The 17,588-nt window shown below is 41.9% G+C and overlaps 1 long non-coding RNA gene across 3 annotated transcripts in view; it reads left to right on the top strand.

The window, feature by feature from the left end:
* The window catches only part of LOC131277169 (uncharacterized), a 52,438-nt gene extending 47,770 nt beyond the window's left edge, over positions 1-4,668 (top strand). Inside the window, exons 3-5 of one of the 3 annotated variants that reach the window (XR_009184333.2) lie at positions 1,640-1,758; positions 3,511-3,624; positions 4,575-4,668. This is a non-coding gene — a long non-coding RNA (uncharacterized lncRNA). Of the gene's footprint in view, positions 1-1,639; positions 1,759-3,510; positions 3,780-4,574 lie in introns of those variants that run through there. The other 2 variants (XR_011647885.1, XR_009184332.2) reach the window with 2 other exon arrangements.
* The last annotated feature ends 12,920 nt before the right edge of the window (positions 4,669-17,588 follow it).

Raw genomic sequence — 17,588 nt, 5'->3', positions numbered from 1 at the left:
AACGCAATCTTACTTGGAATGTGGGTGATATTTTAATTCAAAACCTATGTGGTACTCAGACAAACACTTAAAACTCTAAGAAACTAACAAAGAAAAGTCTTTTTTTTTATAAAAGCAGTATTAACTCCCACATCTTCTCTATTAAAGGGCCACAGAAATCCTATTCAGGGCTTGACTTTTTGGGTAGGAGTCCCTGGGTCCAGCTGGTCATAATAAATTTTTACTTGTCAAGAATATTCCTGAGTCCTGGCCTTCAATATGCAATCAGTGAGTCTCTCTGCTTCCACAACACTAAGAACATTGGTATGAATATATCTGTTCATGCCCTTGCTTTCAATTCTTCTGGGTATATACCCAGCAGTGGAATTGCTGGATAATATGACACTTCTATAGCTAGCTTCCTGAGGAACCAACAAAATGTCCTCCACAGTGTCTGCACCATTCTACATTCCCACCAGCAGTGGATAAGTGTTCTCATTCTTCCACATCCTCTCCAACATTTATAGTTCTCTGATTTTTAAAAAAAATAACCCCCAGTCTAATGGGTGTAAGATGATATCTCATTGTAGGTTTTATTTGCATTTTTCTAATAGCAAGTGATGTTGAGCATCTTTTCATCTGCTTTGTAGCCATTTGTATTTCTTCTTAGGAGAATTATCTATTAAATCATTTTCCAAATTTGGAATGGGTTGTTTGTCTTTTTATTTTTGAGGGGTAGGATGTCTTTTTATATGCTAGGCATTAGACCCCTGTTAGGTATATGGTTACCAGATATTTTCTCCCATTGAGTAGGCTGTCTTTTTACTTTCTTGAAAAAATCCTTTGAGGTACAAAAGTTTTTAATTTTGAAGAGGTCCCATTTGTCTATTTTTTCTATTGTTGCTTGTGATTTGGGTATAAAGTTCATGAAACCATATCCTAATGAAGGATCCTATAGATCCTTCCCTATATTATCATTCAAAATATTTTGGTCTTGATTCTTTCATTTGGATATTTGATCTATCTTAAATTAATTTTGTATAAATAGTGAGATGGTGTTGCTCTCTTATCCTTTTGGATATGGATATCCTGTTCTCCAAGCACTGTTTGTTGAAGTATCCATTTTCTCCTGATTGGATGGGCTTGGTGGCCTTATCAAATATCAATTTATTGTATAGGCAAGGCTCTATATCAAAACTCTCAATTCAATTCCATTTGTCAGTATGTCTATCCTTGTGCCAATACCGTGCAGTTCTAACTACTTGTCTGTGTAGTACATTATAAGTCAGGTAGTGTGATTCCTCCAATTACCTTTTTCTTTTTCAATATATCTTTGGCTATTTGGGGCCCCTTGCCCTTCCAAATAAATTTCATAATTAGCTTTTCCAATTCAGTAAAAATTGCCATGGTAATATTTTTTGGCATTGGGTTAAATTTGGAAAATTAGTTTAGGTAGGAGAGACATCTTATTGGAACTTAGTCTTCCCATACATGAACAGGGATTATTCTTCATTTTATTTAGATCTTCTTTGATTTCTTTTAACAGTGTTCTTTAGTTTTATGTACAGGTAATTTACATACTTAGTTAAATTTATTCCTTGGTATTTCATTATTTTAGTTCCTATTGTAAATGAAATTTTTTTCTTAATTTCCACCTCAGATTGTTGGAGATTTGAAACCAAAGGGTATCGGGAATGAAAGAAAGAGAAAAAGGAGAGTGAAAGAAAGAAAAAGAAAGGAAGAAAAAGAAAGAACGAGAGAGCTGGAATCAGGGGGTCTGTGAGTAGAGACTCATCAGGCAACTTTATTGTTTGCAAGGAGCTCTTTATATACCCCCGTCTACATGACAGAAAGCAGCAACACATAGCAGCCTATGTTACAACAAGCAGCAATATGCAGTTAACTATTAGCATTACTAAGGAACTTAAAAAATCTTATCTCAAGGTACAAAGTCTAAGTATTCTATTTACTACAAAAGGCCTGTGCTCATCTTTTCTTTCAGCCTTTAACAGCTTCATCCCATTTGCCAGGAATTCTTAATTATCACATTTCTTAGGTTGCAAGTGTAGCCATGGAGACAGCACGTCTCTCCTTGTGAAGCCACTGTGCCTCAGTTTCCAACATCTCCCCCTTTTTGTTTTAGTCGATTGAGGTGACCATGACTGTCTTAGGTTGCCCTCCTTTTGAGAGTCTTACCCATCATTGACTACTGGCCAAGCTCTTCAACTTGGGGAAATTATTGAAGTGCTTTTGCTAGCACCAGATTATTCACATGTCCCATGGCTGTCATGCGTTGCAATTTTCTTTGAAAGCACTGTCCAGCACAGGCAAGAATGATGAGGAACAAAACAAATATGATTAGCTCTATTCCTAAAGCCGACAGGAAATGTTGTGATTTCCACCAATTAACTGGGTTAAATTTTGTAATATGTGAAATCATATCTGAGAAAATATCCTTATCATTGGCTACATGCATTTGATTTTGAGACATTTCTAATATTGTCCTTTGTAATTCAATTATTTCCAGAGAGATATTACTTTTAGGGCCTACCAAATGATTCATACTTTTTCTCCATTCTATTTTGGATGAATTATAGGCAAGAGGAGTAATACAAAAGTTGCTTTTGTTCCAATTACATTTCAATCCCCTTACAAAGATTAAATTATACAATTGATCTCCAATATGCAAAACAGTTGATTCTAAATGTAACTGTTCACCAATGTGCTCTTGGCTATGCCACAAATCACTATCATTTTTATGCCAATCATGTACATATTGTTGTATTTGTACTTCCATGTAAAGCTACCACAGCAGTAGCAGCAGCTGTAATGATTCCAATTAGTCCCAAAATGCTTATAAAAAGCAGCCCAATAAAGCATTTAGTTCATTTCAAGAATTCTTATGTAGCAATAATTGACTTTCAGAAGAAGACTGCCAAATCTGCATCATTCTCACTGGTATCCAGATGCATTTTCTTCTTCTGGCCATCACTATCATTTCTTCATCCTGCAACACACTTTCTGATAGACATATATACAATGCACCATTTTCATAAAACAATGAGACACTCTTAATAGTTATCTTACCAGTTATGAAAACAAATGTATCTCTAAAACAGGCTTTAAAATGGTATGTTTGATCAAGCGTCAAATACTGTCCTATCTTATTTATATTTCCCAACCATTCATAAGTAGGGGCAATTTCAAAAAATGATTTCCACAAATTCTTTTGTAGGTTATGACTATGAGTGTCATTAGTCCAAGGGGCCGGTGTCCATTTTCCTTTGTAATGTTAACAGTTCCAGCCACAATAGCATAAAGAGAGAGCACACAGGCCCAAAGTCCATAGGCAGACACAAGCTGCAAGTTCACAGTTCCAGGATTTGTAAAGTTAATGTGATGTATGGCAGCAATTGCCAAAGGTTTCAGTGAAGTATTTTAATCTCTGGCAATATTTCCACATTTCCCCCTTTTTGTTTTAGTAAAGTAATGAATACAGCTTGGGTGTCTTTTTCTTGTATTACTCCCCAGAGGGTATGAATCATGCACCTGAGGGCTCAGTCTTCTCAAGAGCAGGAGGGATCTGATGTCACAGTCATTGGAGTATGCATGAAGGAACTTATGAGGAATGTGTTTGAGCTGTTGGTGAGTAACAGGCAGCTGGCTAATAACAGGCAACTGGAACTTCTGGGCTAGGCACCACAGGGTTTGGAACTCATGATGTTCACATTTCTGGTGGAGCCACTCTGCCTTTTCTCAGGTTTCAGTGGTAGATCCTGGATCTTCACAAAGGCATCTGCATCAACAGTCCTAAAAGGAATGTTAGTGGAGTGGGCAGGGACATGACAGTCTCCTGTTGCTACTAACAGGTATCCTGGATGTTTTTTCATAGATCTGAGGGTGATTTATAACAGTCCATCATTTGTCTTGTTTTTGTATTTGCAATCCACCCCTGGATAGGGATGGCATTCTAGAGTGACCAGACACTATTGAGTTAAGTCTTTTGCTTTTAGCAGGGCCTCCCATGCTGCACACAATTGCTTTTTCATATTTTGCTTTTAGCCTTTTTTCAGAATTGTGATTAAAACTCAAGGGGTACTTGTTTAGAATTTTGCCTTTGCCACAAACTCTACCAAAAGCCAATATTGGTGCTTGCTACAGCCAATTTATAGACTTAAGTTAATGTCCACAATTTACCTTCCTTTTATTATTATTTAAAGCAGCTTGCTGGAGGTTTTCCTACTTCTATGAAGGACTTTTCCCAATTAATACATACAATTGTTTGAATATTTGAGTTAAGTGAGAGATGAAAGATTTTCAGTATTTCAACAATATTACAAATTACATTAACATGAGAAAACATTATATTTATCAATTCCAGCAGAGGGCATAGTTTTATCCCACCCAATCAAACCACATTTAGGAATTTGATAAAGCAGTAGGGACTTTGCAGCCTGTCACAATTATTTGCCTAGTTCAGGCTCTTAAGATAACATACTATTGTCTCTGATGTTTCTTTTCATTCTGAAAAAAGGATTACTGGTCAATATAATGTCATCAGTAGAGTTTCAGCCACCAATTTTTTTTCTGTGCAGCTAGATTATTATCACCATGCCAGGACAGATGGTTGGGCTATGCACACAGCCTTGGGGAAGCACTGCAAAAGTCCATTATCGACTTTTCTACAGGTAGGAGAATGCAGGCTGGCTTGACTTGCCTAAGGAAATACTAAAGAAAGTCTTAGCACATTTTAAAATAAACTGATAGTGACATAGTTGGATATTAATTTTTTGCAACAAACTAGCAATATTTGGGACTGCTGTATACTACAGTGTTATTATTTTAATTTATGATAAGAGGCTGTTTCTGTGACACATACCTTTTTATAATAATTAAAAGCATAATTAACCACATTGTACTTCCCTTTAATATTATGCTGAAATATTGGTAAATTTATACACTCTTAAGTACTCATTTGAAACTTTTACTCATACAACTTTAATTAACAGGGGGTTAAAAAATCTTGTTAATTTTTAACACTTTTAAACACTCTCAACTTACAACATAATAAATGAACTTAACTATTTTATTACCTTAATTTTTCTTTCAAGGTAAAAGAACAATTTTTTTTGTAACTAGTTTGAAATAGAAAGCTACTTTTTAGGATTTGATTTTGAGAAAGCAGGTTTGAAGATTATTTTCCTTTAAGAGAGATAAGACCCTTTCTTCTTCAAACCCTGAGGAAATGATGAGGTTAAAGCACAAGAAGCTATTTTGATAAAACAGACTTTCTTTTTATACTGATTATTCAGGAAACTTTTACTAAAACAGACTAATGACTTGAGAGACTGAAAAAGGAAAAATAATTTTAACTTTGCATTAGTATACTATTTGATATTAAACCTTTTAAAACTTTATAGACAGACCCATCAAATCTTACTCCACTTTAATCATAAAAATTTCTTTTCCACGAACTTTCTACACTTTCAGTATTCATTCAGGTTTTGTCCCACACTCTACTTTTTTCCAATAATCAATTGCGGCAGCTTGCTCGGTCGGTAGAGGTGGGGTCTGGCTGCGGACGAGGGGTCGGTCCAGCTCTGGACGAGGGGTCGGTCCCGCTTGGGACGAGGGGTCAGTCCCACTTGGGACGAGGGGTCGGTCCGGCAGCAGACGAGGGATCGGTCTCACAAGGGGTTGCGCGGTTCGGCTGACGGGGTCGCCCGGCGAAGCCGGCGACGAAGGGGTCGCCCGGCGAAGCCGGCGACGAAGGGGTCGCCCGGAGAAGCAGGCGATGAACTGGGGACAAGGGAGGCCAGGCCCTTGTCGGGGGCTCTCAGGACTGGAGGGCGCACGGCAGAAGAACTACCGCGGAGACAAGGTAAACACGCAAGTCCACTTTACTGAGGGAGAGGCAACAGTTTTATAGGGGCTGGGGAAGGCTGATTGGTAAGCCATGCCCTGTTCTGATTGGTTGCCGGCGAAAGGTCAGTGGGCGGTACTGGACGGGGGAGGGGTGGTGGTTAGGGATTGGCTGTCGCTGTTGCTGGGGGAAGGGGCAGGGTTTAGGGATTGGTGGCTGCTGTTGCTGGGGTGGAGGGCAGACTTGAGTTTCCCGCCCACGCCTGGCTGTTGCTGCTGTCAGGGGAGGGGAAAAGGGCGGGCTGGATTTTTCCGCCCACACCTGGCTGTTGCTGCTGTCGGGGGAGGGGAAAAGGGCAGACTGGAATTTTCCGCCCTGCGCCTGCGCAGGGAGAAAGAAGAAGAAGGGTGCTGCCCCACAGGCATCGGGTGGCGCCATCCGGGAGGAGGGGCGGCCGCGGAAGCATGGCTGCCGAGAAGGGGAGACCCGAGGGCACTCTGCGCCCATGCCGAGCTCCCTTCAGGGGTGGCGGTGAGTCCGACCAGCCACCCTATTATGGGGGCAGCGGCTTGGCCTACCGCGGCTGCTCCCCTGCCAGGCCAGCAAACCACACTTCAGCCCGACTGGTGACTGCATTTCCCCCTTCTTTTCAAATAAGGGCCAGGATGGCAGCAGCAACAAGTAGCTGAGGCCCAAGAGGCAGTAAGCAATGAGGGAAGCGGAGCTGAAGAGGGAGGTGAGTATGACGGGGATACAAATGTACAATTTGGGGGGCGGTATCTTGCCGTTGCAAGCAAGGGTGGCCAATGTCCAATTCTCGTTGATCTCGGTGGCTATAAGGTCTATCTGTTGTTAAAAGTCCCGAATGACAGCGCGTTACAGGTAGTTGATCTCTTCTTGGCGGTGAAGAGCGGTAGAGGCAGACTGTGTGATGGTCTGGAGGATCGCAGCTGTGAGGACAAGTCGTGTCAGGGCACCAGCGGTGGTGGTGGCGGCAGCGTCAGGAGTGGTGGAGATGTAGGCGAGGACAACAGGAAGGTCAAAGTCTCCACGGGCGTGAGAGAGGCCGATGTTAACGGGGCGGGCTGACATGGGGCGGCCCAATCTGCAACGCAATGGGAGTTCAAGCAAAAAAGGAGGGGGGCGGGGGACGAGAAAGGACGCTTTGGATGGCTGAGAAGAGGAGTGAGGTCGAGACAGGAGGAAGCTCCGCAGAAGTATGGGGAGGCAAGAGCAGAAGCGTTATTGGATGCTAGAAAGCAGGCCGCGGGCCGGGGAAAGCGGGTTGCGGGCCGTTTAGCAGGGCTGGAGCTGCTTGAGAGCGATGGCGGCATGGGGGGCCGTGGTTACAATCTTCTGGGGTGGTAGCGGTTTCTTGGTATAGCTGCTTTTAAATCCTTGTTTATATAGCATATCATAGATTATACCCTTTAAGATTTCTTCTGGACTTCATGTTGCCTATAATATGCCAGGAGGGAATCTTTTACCTTCCTGCTCCACAGCAAAAGTGACCCTATCTATAAGGCGAGTATAGGTGTCCGGGTCCCAAAGCTGACACGTGGTAAGCCACGGATTAAAGGGGAGAAGAAGGTCCCAATATACTTGAAGCTGTTTGAAAGAGATCTTACACCGGTGAGTGTCTAGGAGACCGGTGAGGGCCCGAACTTGTGGGGCTTGCTTAGCAGATAGGATGTTACCCATTGCTAATGGCCTTTTGGAGCCGATAAGAAAAGGGGCCCTTACCTTGAGAGCGCGGCGATGGGAGCCGAGGTGCGCGGTGAGACGAGGGGTCGGAGCCGGTGGGGCTCCGACGGTGGTCGCGGGCCAAGAGAAGGCCCCGACGAGGGGAGGGTGGGACGACGAGCAGTGGAGCAAGGCAAAGGGGAGCAAGCGTGGAGGGGAGGAGGCAGAGGTGAAGGCAGGGGTGGAGGTGCTCAGGCACGCGCTCCTGAGAGTTTTATTGGCGCCTTTTAATCATAGCGGGTCGGTATAAGCCCCCGACATGGAAGGAGAAAGCCATCCAGCGATTCTCCCAGACCGCTGTGGATCGTATGAGGTCGCCAAGGTTCAGGAGCAGCAATGCAGAGCGAAAAGATAGAGGTGAGAAGAGAGGAGAGCGTAGGGCTATGGTAGGGTTACTTCAGACGTGCAAGCGCGTGCTCCCGAGAAATCCAAGGCTCCTCTTAATCATAGCGGGTCGGTATAAGCCCCCGACATGGAAGGAGAAAGCCATCCAGCGATTCTCCCAGACCGCCGTGGACCGTATGAGGTAGCCAAGGCTCAGGTAGCAGCAATGTTGCATGAGAGAAGTCCCAAGGTGAGAAGAGAGGAGGGGGTAGGGCTGTGGTGGGGTTGCCTTGCCCCACGTTGTGCTGTGGTGGGGTTGCTTTGCCCCACGTTGGGCGCCAGCTGCGGCGGCTTGCTCGGTCGGTAGAGGTGGGGTCTGGCTGCGGACGAGGGGTCGGTCCAGCTCTGGACGAGGGGTCGGTCCCGCTTGGGACGAGGGGTCAGTCCCACTTGGGACGAGGGGTCGGTCCGGCAGCAGACGAGGGATCGGTCTCACAAGGGGTTGCGCGGTTCGGCTGACAGGGTCGCCCGGCGAAGCCGGCGACGAAGGGGTCGCCCGGCGAAGCCGGCGACGAAGGGGTCGCCCGGAGAAGCAGGCGATGAACTGGGGACAAGGGAGGCCAGGCCCTTGTCGGGGGCTCTCAGGACTGGAGGGCGCACGGCAGAAGAACTACCGCGGAGACAAGGTAAACACGCAAGTCCACTTTACTGAGGGAGAGGCAACAGTTTTATAGGGGCTGGGGAAGGCTGATTGGTAAGCCATGCCCTGTTCTGATTGGTTGCCGGCGAAAGGTCAGTGGGCGGTACTGGACGGGGGAGGGGTGGTGGTTAGGGATTGGCTGTCGCTGTTGCTGGGGGAAGGGGCAGGGTTTAGGGATTGGTGGCTGCTGTTGCTGGGGTGGAGGGCAGACTTGAGTTTCCCGCCCACGCCTGGCTGTTGCTGCTGTCGGGGGAGGGGAAAAGGGCGGGCTGGATTTTTCCGCCCACACCTGGCTGTTGCTGCTGTCGGGGGAGGGGAAAAGGGCAGACTGGAATTTTCCGCCCTGCGCCTGCGCAGGGAGAAAGAAGAAGAAGGGTGCTGCCCCACAGGCATCGGGTGGCGCCATCCGGGAGGAGGGGCGGCCGCGGAAGCATGGCTGCCGAGAAGGGGAGACCCGAGGGCACTCTGCGCCCATGCCGAGCTCCCTTCAGGGGTGGCGGTGAGTCCGACCAGCCACCCTATTATGGGGGCAGCGGCTTGGCCTACCGCGGCTGCTCCCCTGCCAGGCCAGCAAACCACACTTCAGCCCGACTGGTGACCGCAATCAATCATTTTATCTTAGGACAAAATCATTTCCTGTTTCCTTAACAATAAAAACACATTCCATACATCCCACATACATAAGTTACCAGGCAAACTTCTTCTAATACATACCTACCATCAATACTAAACAAGCTTATTAAAAAAATGAACTTTTCTTCACTTTAAATACTCTGTAACATGCAATACCAGAAAGTCTTTTAGAAGCAAGTTGGCAGGGAAGGCTGGCTGCCAAAAAGTTTTCATGTTATAAAATTACCTTTTATGATTATTATCCATTCAGTTTTTGTTTAATAATGACTTTTTGGTATTAGCCATTTAAATAACTTAATTTAAACAATGCTTCATTAAAATTATTATAATTGTTTATAACCATATAGACTATAATTATATTATTTTAAGACAAATTTTACCTTCACAGAACACACTCCCTTACTTAAAGTTACCACAATACCTTCTACAACTTGCCACATGCATTTAGGTCCCTTGAGTTTATGAAAATTAGCCACCTTATTTTAGGACAAAACACACCTTTTACTAAAACCTTATTAAATTTCAGCCAGCATTCCCACAAAATTTTAACCTTCTTTAATATTCATTTAAGTTTTAAATCCTTCATTTTATCCTGTGAAGAAAAATAAACTATTCATTTCAATCTAGTCAACAACAACTTTTATGAAAAGACTTATAGTAATTTTGTTAATCAAGATTTACAATTCTTATCATTGTAGAAATCTTATTAACATTTAAACTTATGTATTAATATAAGTGCTTATTTAATTTTTGCCCATTTGAATAGAGCTCTTTTAGAAAATTTTATTTATTAATTTATATCACCATCCAGAGGTATCAAAATATACACTGACATTGAACAAACAGACAAACACAAAACAATTAAAACACACCAATACAAACATACAGTTTACAATTGACTCATCAACTATGCTTTTGTATTAAAGCAAACAATTCTAGTAATTCATAATTTTTTACAGGCACCTCATTAACTTTCAATAAAGTTTTTAACACTTGTGAATATGCTTCTACACATCCCGTTTGATTACCCATTACCCTGATAATTTCAGGGAAAATGTTACTTACCTAAAAGAAGAATCAAGTCACACTGCTTTGGGCGTCACATGACCCTCGATGAGGTCTTTTCCATGGTTCCCGATAGTGATTTGGAAGGCTCACTAACTTCTTCAGGCCCCACATTGGGCGCCAGATGTTGGAGATTTGGACCTGAAGGATATTGGTAATGAAAGAAAGAGAAAAAGGAGAGAGAGAGAGAGAGAGAGAGAGAGAGAGAGAGATGTCATCAGGGGTTCTGCGAGTAGAGGCTCATCAGACAACTTTATTGTTTACAAAGGGCTTTCTATATACCCCAGTCTACATGACAGCAAGCAGCAACACACAACCTATGTGACAACAAGCAGCAATATGCAGTTAAATATTAGCATTACTAAGGAACTCAAAAAATCTTATCTCAAGGTACAAAGTCTAAGTGTTCTATTTACTACAAAAGGCCTGTGCTCATCTTTTCTTTCAGCCTTTAACAGCTTCATCCCATTTGCTGGGAACTCTTAATTATCACATTCCTTAGGTTGCAGTCTAGCCATGGAGACAGCACGTCTCTCCTTGGTTTTTTTTTTTTTTTGAGGAATGTGTTCTTTTATTCATTGTGAATATGCCAATCATTTTCATTATACCAAATATTTGTATTGAAAAAAAGGACATGTAAGATATTAGATGTTAGGAAAACTCTTCATTAAATACAACAAATGTAAAAGAAGAAAAGTTTTAAACCTTGAATGAAAATTAGACATGAATATAATATTTCCTAAATGATCATTTTCTTTGGCCTTTAAGAACAAAAAGTGTTCAGTACATGCTAGAACATCTAGATTCCTTGTGAGACCACTGTGCCTCAGTTTCCAACATCAGATTGCTCAATAATGGTGTACAAAAATGTTATGGATTTTTGAACATTAATCTTATGACCTACCACTTTACTGAAGTCATTTATAAGCACTAGAAGCTTTAATGTAGATTTCTCAGGGCTTTCTATGCATAGGATCATGTCATCTGCAAATAGTGAAATTTTTATTTCTTCCTTCCCTATTTGGATGCTTTTTATAACTTTTTCTTGTTGAAATTCTTGAGCAAGTTTTTCTAACACAATATTAATTAAGAGCAGTGACAGTGGGCATCCTTGTCTTTTTCCATTTCTTAGAGGAAAAGCTTTTAGGATTTCATCATTGAATATGATGTTACCTGTGGGTTTTTCATATATACCATTTATCATGTTGAGGAAGATCCCTTCTATTCCCATTTTTTAATATGTTTTTTATCAGGGAAGTGTGCGTGTATTTTGTCAAATGCTTTTTGTACATCTACAGACATGATCATATGTTTTTTTTTTCCTTTCAATTTATTTATGTGGTGTACTACATTGTTGATTTTTCTTATAATGGACCATTCTTGCATACAAGGGATGAAACCCACTTGGTCATTTGAAATGTTATTGAATACAAATAACAAGTAGTTTGTTAAGGATTTTAGCATCTAGTTTCATTATAGAGATTTGTCTATAGTTTTCCTTTATTGTGGCATCTTTGGCTTTGGTATTAAGCTAACTTTGCATTGCAGAATGAGTTAAGCAATGTTCCCTACACTTCTATTTTTTTTTTTGAAAGTTTAAGTAGGTTGGTGTTACATCATTATGGAATTTTTGGTAGAATTCACCTGTGAAGCCATCTGGTTCTGGGCTCTCTTTAGTTTGGAGTTTTTCAATGTCAAATTCAATTTCTTCACTTGTGATTGGTCTGTTGAGTTCATCAATTTCTTCTTTCATCAATATAGACTGCTTGTGTGTTTTTAGGAATTTGTTCATTTCCTCTAAATTATCCATTTTGTTCACGTACAATTTTTCAAAATACCCTCTTATGATACTCTTTTTTTATGGTCTTTATTTGATTTTTTTAATGTTATTTTCAAAAAATACGAGGTCCCCATATACCCCCCACCCCCCTCACCCCCCATAACAACAACCTCCTCCATCATCATGAGACATTTATTGCATTTAGTGAAAACATCTCTGAGCACCACTGTACCTCATGGTCAATGGTCCACACCATAGCCCAAACTCTCCCACAGTCCACCCAGTGGGCCATGGGAGGACATACAATGTCTGGTAACTGTCCCTGCAGCACCACCCAGGATAACTCCAAGTCCCAAAAATGCTCCCACATCACATCTCTTCCTCCCACTCCCTACCCCCAGCAGCCACCATGGCCACTTTCTCCACACCAATGCCACCTTTTCTTCAATTACTAATCACAATAGTTCATGAATAGAATATCAGCCAGTCCACTCTAATCCATACTCTATTCCTCCATCCTGTGGACTTTAGAATGGTTGTGTGATGATACTCTTTCTTTCTGTGCCATCTCTTGTAATATCCCCTTCCTCGTTTCTTATTTTATGTATTTGTATCTTATGTCTTTTTTAGCTAATCTAGCTAAGGATTGGTCTATTTAAATAATCTCAAGGAACCAGCTTTTGGTTATATTCAATTTTTCTAGTGTTTTTATATGTTCAATTTCTTTTAACTCTGCTCTAATCCTTGTTGTTTCCTTCTTTCCATTTACTTTGGAGTCAGTTTGTTGTTCTTTTACTAATTCTTCCTGTTTGTGCAATTTGGTCGTTGATTTTTATTCTTTCTTCTATTTGAGGTAGGCATTTTTAAATATGAGTTTCCTTCTCAGTACAGCTTTTGATCCATCCCATAGGTTTTGATACATTGCAATGTCATTTCCATTCTTGTCAAGGTAGTTATTCATTTTTTAAATTACTTCATTTATTTTTAATGATACGTTAAAAATTATGAGGTCCCCAAATAGCCCCCACCCCCCTCACCCAACTCCCCCCATAACCACAACCTCCTCCATCTTTATGGGACATTCATTGCACTTGGTGAATACATCTCTGAGCACTGCTGCACCACATGGTCAATGGTCCACATTACAGTTTACACTCTCCCCCAGTCCACGCAGTGGGCTATGGGAGGACATACAATGTCCAGTAACTGTCCCAGCAGTACCATCCAGGACACCTCCAAGTCCTGAAAATCCCCCCACATCACATCTCTTCTTTGCATTCCCACCCTCAGCAGCTACCATGTCCACTTTCTCCTTCTCAGTGTTACATTTATTTCCACTACTAATCACTTTAGTTCCAGAATAGACTATCAATAAGTCCACTCTAATCCATACTCTTCTGCTATTCTGTGGACCCTGGGATGGCTATGTCCACTCTATCCCTCTATCAAGAGGGTGCCTCAACACCACTTGGAGGATGGATGCAATTCTCCTGTTTGCAGTTGTAGGCACTCTTAGCTCCCAGGTGTGGTGGTTGACCTTCTTCACCTCCCTGTTAGCTGGCTGGGGTGAGTCCAATAAACCAGAGGGTAGGAGTTGCAAGACTGTGGAGGCTCAGGGCCTGGCTATCACATGGATGGCCAGAGATTCAGGTCCCCCAAGTATACACTAAACTCCAGCTCCAACCACAGGTCTGGTAAAAGTGACAGGAGAGGCTTGTGAACAAAGATCACACCTGAGTCCAACTCTGTCACACTCAGGACCACAAACTCTGAAGTAGGGCCAACTGACATGGCACTGAACTCCATCTGCCATGAACATAGAACCTGTGAGTCTCTGTAGTCCTCAGCAGAACCAATACCTGGGGTTGTATCTACTTTATCTGTCTCTGGGACTCTGTTGAGGTGTGCATAAGGGTGACCCCTCTGATGACCTCCTGGCTATTTTTGGAGACTCATAGCCATATAAACCCATTTGTCCTTTCCATTTCTCCCTTTTATTCAGGGTCATAAAGCATTTTTAACTCCTTGTATTACATATAGGCTGAGATATTCTGTGTTGGAGATTTGGACCCAAAGGCTATCAGGAATGAAAGAAAGAGAAAAGGGGGAAGGAACGAGCGAGAGAGGTGGGATCAGGGGGTCTGTGAGTAATAACTACTCAGACAACTTTATTGTTTACAAGAGGCTCTCTATATACCCCAGCCTATGTGACAACAAGCAGGAACACGTAGCCTACATGACAACAAGCAGCAACATGCAGTTAACTATCAGCATTACCCATAGTCTAAGGAATTTAACAAAATCTTACTTCAGGGTACAAAGTCTAAGTGTTCTATTCACTACAAAAATTATGTGCTCATCTTTTCTTTCAACCTTTAACAGCTTAATCCCATTTTCTGGGAACTCTTAATTACCTCATTCCTTAGGTTGCAAGCATAGCCATGAAGACAGCACTAGCATGGAGACAGCACGTCTCTCCTTGTGAGGCCACTGTGCCTCAGTTTCCAACAAGCTGATGGTCTGAGTTGACCCTTTTATTCAAGGTCGTTCTCCAGCCACATCATCATCTGGTACTTGGTAGTAATCCCTCAGTGCCAGGGAGGCTCATACCCGGGGTCATGTCCCACACTGTGGGGAATTTACATGCTGAGTTTGGCTTCAAGAATGGCCACATTTGAGCAACATGTAGGCTCTTAGGAGGTAACTCTTAGGCACCCTGCACCTCTAGGCCTAGTTCTTATTTCAGGCCCACGGGCCCACAAGCATAGTCATTAGCATCAAGGGCTTATTGTTGGACCATCCTTCCTTATTGGTCTTAGCCATTGCACTCAGAGAATTGTTGCTGTTCCATTGGGGAATGCAACATAGCTCCTTTATTCATTTATTTTGCAATTTCTTCCTTGACCCACTGATTGTCTAAGAGTGCATTGTTTAACTTCCTTATCTTTGTGCCTATTCTGGTTCTTTACACTTTATTGATATCCAGCATCATTCCATTGTGGTCAGTGAAATTACTTTGTATAATTTCAATCTTTCTGAATTCTTTGAGAATTGTTCTGTGCCCTAGCAAGTGATCTATCCTGGAGAATGATCCCTGTGCACATGAAGAGAATGTATATCCCATTGCAGTTAGGTATAATGTCATGTGTATGTCTATTAAATCCAGATCCTCTAATGTATTAATCAGTTTCCTTGTTTCTTTCTATTTTTTAAAGAATTATATATTTATCCTCTCCTCATTGTTTTTGCCCACTGTGTGCTCTCTGTGAACATTCACTGTGTGCTCTCTGTGTCTGCTCATCTTCTCTTTAGGAGACACTGGGAACTGAACCTGGGACCTCCCATGTTGGAAGGAGGCACTCAATCACATGCACCACCTCCTCTCCCTGCTTTGTAGTGTCTCTCATTTTGTTTTCTCTTTGTGTCTCCTTGTTGCTTCATCTTGTTGTGTCAGCTTGCCATACCAGCTCATCAAGCCAATTGGTCATACTTGTCTTCTCCAGGAGGCACCAGGAACTGTACCTGGGACCTCCCATGTGGTAGGTGGGAGCTCAAATGCTTGAGCCACATCTGCTTCCCCAACCTCCCAGTTTCTTCTTAATATCCTTTATCTCTTCCTTCAGTTCTTTAAGTTGATTCATGCTATTTTTTTTGGCCATCCTTAATTAGTTGTCCAAATTCTGTGTCTCCTCCTATTGTTAGTTTGTTCATTAGACTAAGACTTATCTTCCTCTTCATTGGTATGGCTAGAAATTTTTTGGTTGTTGTCTAGACCTCTTTGTATATTGATGGCCTTATTAGGTTGGTTAGCTTCTCTTTCTACTCTAGAATATTATTTTGTTGTTTCTTTAGGTGTAGTAAGGTTATTTTATAATACTTGGTTCCTCTTATTCTCTATCCTTTTAGAGTCTGTATTTCCTTGAAAAAAATTTGGACCAGAGAAAAGATAAAGAGATAAGAGAAAAAGAATAATATAATAACAATACAAAAAAGGTAGAAGAGGAGCCATACAAGAGCTAGGATGCTAAGTAATACAAGAAAAATAATTTTAAAAATGCAAAAGAATAAGAATAAAGAGACAGAATAGGAAAAAAATAAAACAAGCAAAAAATAGAGAGAAAAATAGAATGAATTAAAAGAATGGACATATGAGTAGATAAAATTAAAAAGAAACAGAATACAGAGACAAAGTACATACAATGATTTAAAATACCAGATAGATGAGAAGAGAATAGAAGGGAAAAAAAAAGGTAGAGAAAGAGAATAAGAAAAAAAGAAGACCAAACAACAAGTGGTGGAATGAAAGAAAAGCAACAGAAATAAGAAGATAGAAAAATGAAGGAAAGAAGCTCAATAAAGTAGGTTGAAAAAATAAGTAAAAGAAAAAAATGGAAACAAAGGAAAGGAAAAGAACAAACCAGAAATAAATCAGCAACCAAGAAACAATACAGGAAAGCAGCCTTTGCTTTCAGGCTCCCAGTGACTTTCTCAGGCTGATGGTGCTCATCAATTAATTACCTTACAGGCGGCACTCCACAGATGATATATCCAGTTTTAGAGAACAAAGTAAAGTAAAAATTTTTTTTAAATATGAAACAAAACAACAGAAATTCAGTTTATAAGTACCCTTTTACAAGGTGCTGACTTTGTGCCTCATCTCTTCCTGGATCCTTTCTCTTAGGAGGTACCAGGACTCAAACCAAGAACATTCTACAAGCAAGGTAATAATTTCCACATTGTGCTACAGCAGATCCATAGGCTAAATAGGCTTCTGAAATCTTATCTGTGTCTTCGGGTCCCCATTTCCCTTTTTCAGGGGTGGGGCTTGTTAGGTGCCTGTTTATGCCCCATCTATTCCCCCTCCTTGACCAAGTTTCTCTCTCCAGACCTGCTGGGTGGAACAGTCTCTCTGAGCAGATTTCTCCTTCCCTCTTCCTGGGGCCACCTTATTGCTACCTGGTATCCTCCGTAAGATTCAAAGGAGACTTAGGTGGGTAAAGGACCAAAAGGAAACCACTCTCTGACCTCTGCCAGACCCCTCTTCCTTCCAGGGTAAGCTCACTCCCACTCAACTGGCAGGTGAGAACCCAGGGTTCAATGAAGGATATTGGCTTTGAAGGATTTGAAGATTGCCATTTCCAGCCGCAGAGATGTACAGCTCATGGTTTTTCCTTGGCTTCTTTATTTCTTTGTCCTGCTCCCTCCTGGATGATATTTCACAGCCTCCAGCTCTGTGGACTCCCAAAACAGCTGACTCAGGCAGGCTTTTTTTTTGTTTCTCTACCATTCTTTGAGAGAGCTGAGCAGTGCCTACCTATATTGACACCACTTTCCTGGAACTTCCCAATGTATTCTTTTTTATTATCTTTTTAAGAACATACAGAGATTCACACAAAATGTTACATTAAAAGTGGCCGTGGTAGCTACTGAGGGTAAGGAGTGGGAAGAATAGATGTGATGTGAAGGCATTTTCAGGACTTGGAGTTGTCTTGGGTGATACT

This window comes from Dasypus novemcinctus, chromosome X (assembly GCF_030445035.2).
Source record: "Dasypus novemcinctus isolate mDasNov1 chromosome X, mDasNov1.1.hap2, whole genome shotgun sequence".
Lineage (NCBI taxonomy): Eukaryota > Metazoa > Chordata > Mammalia > Cingulata > Dasypodidae > Dasypus > Dasypus novemcinctus.
This window is presented reverse-complemented; position numbering and strand designations above follow the sequence as displayed.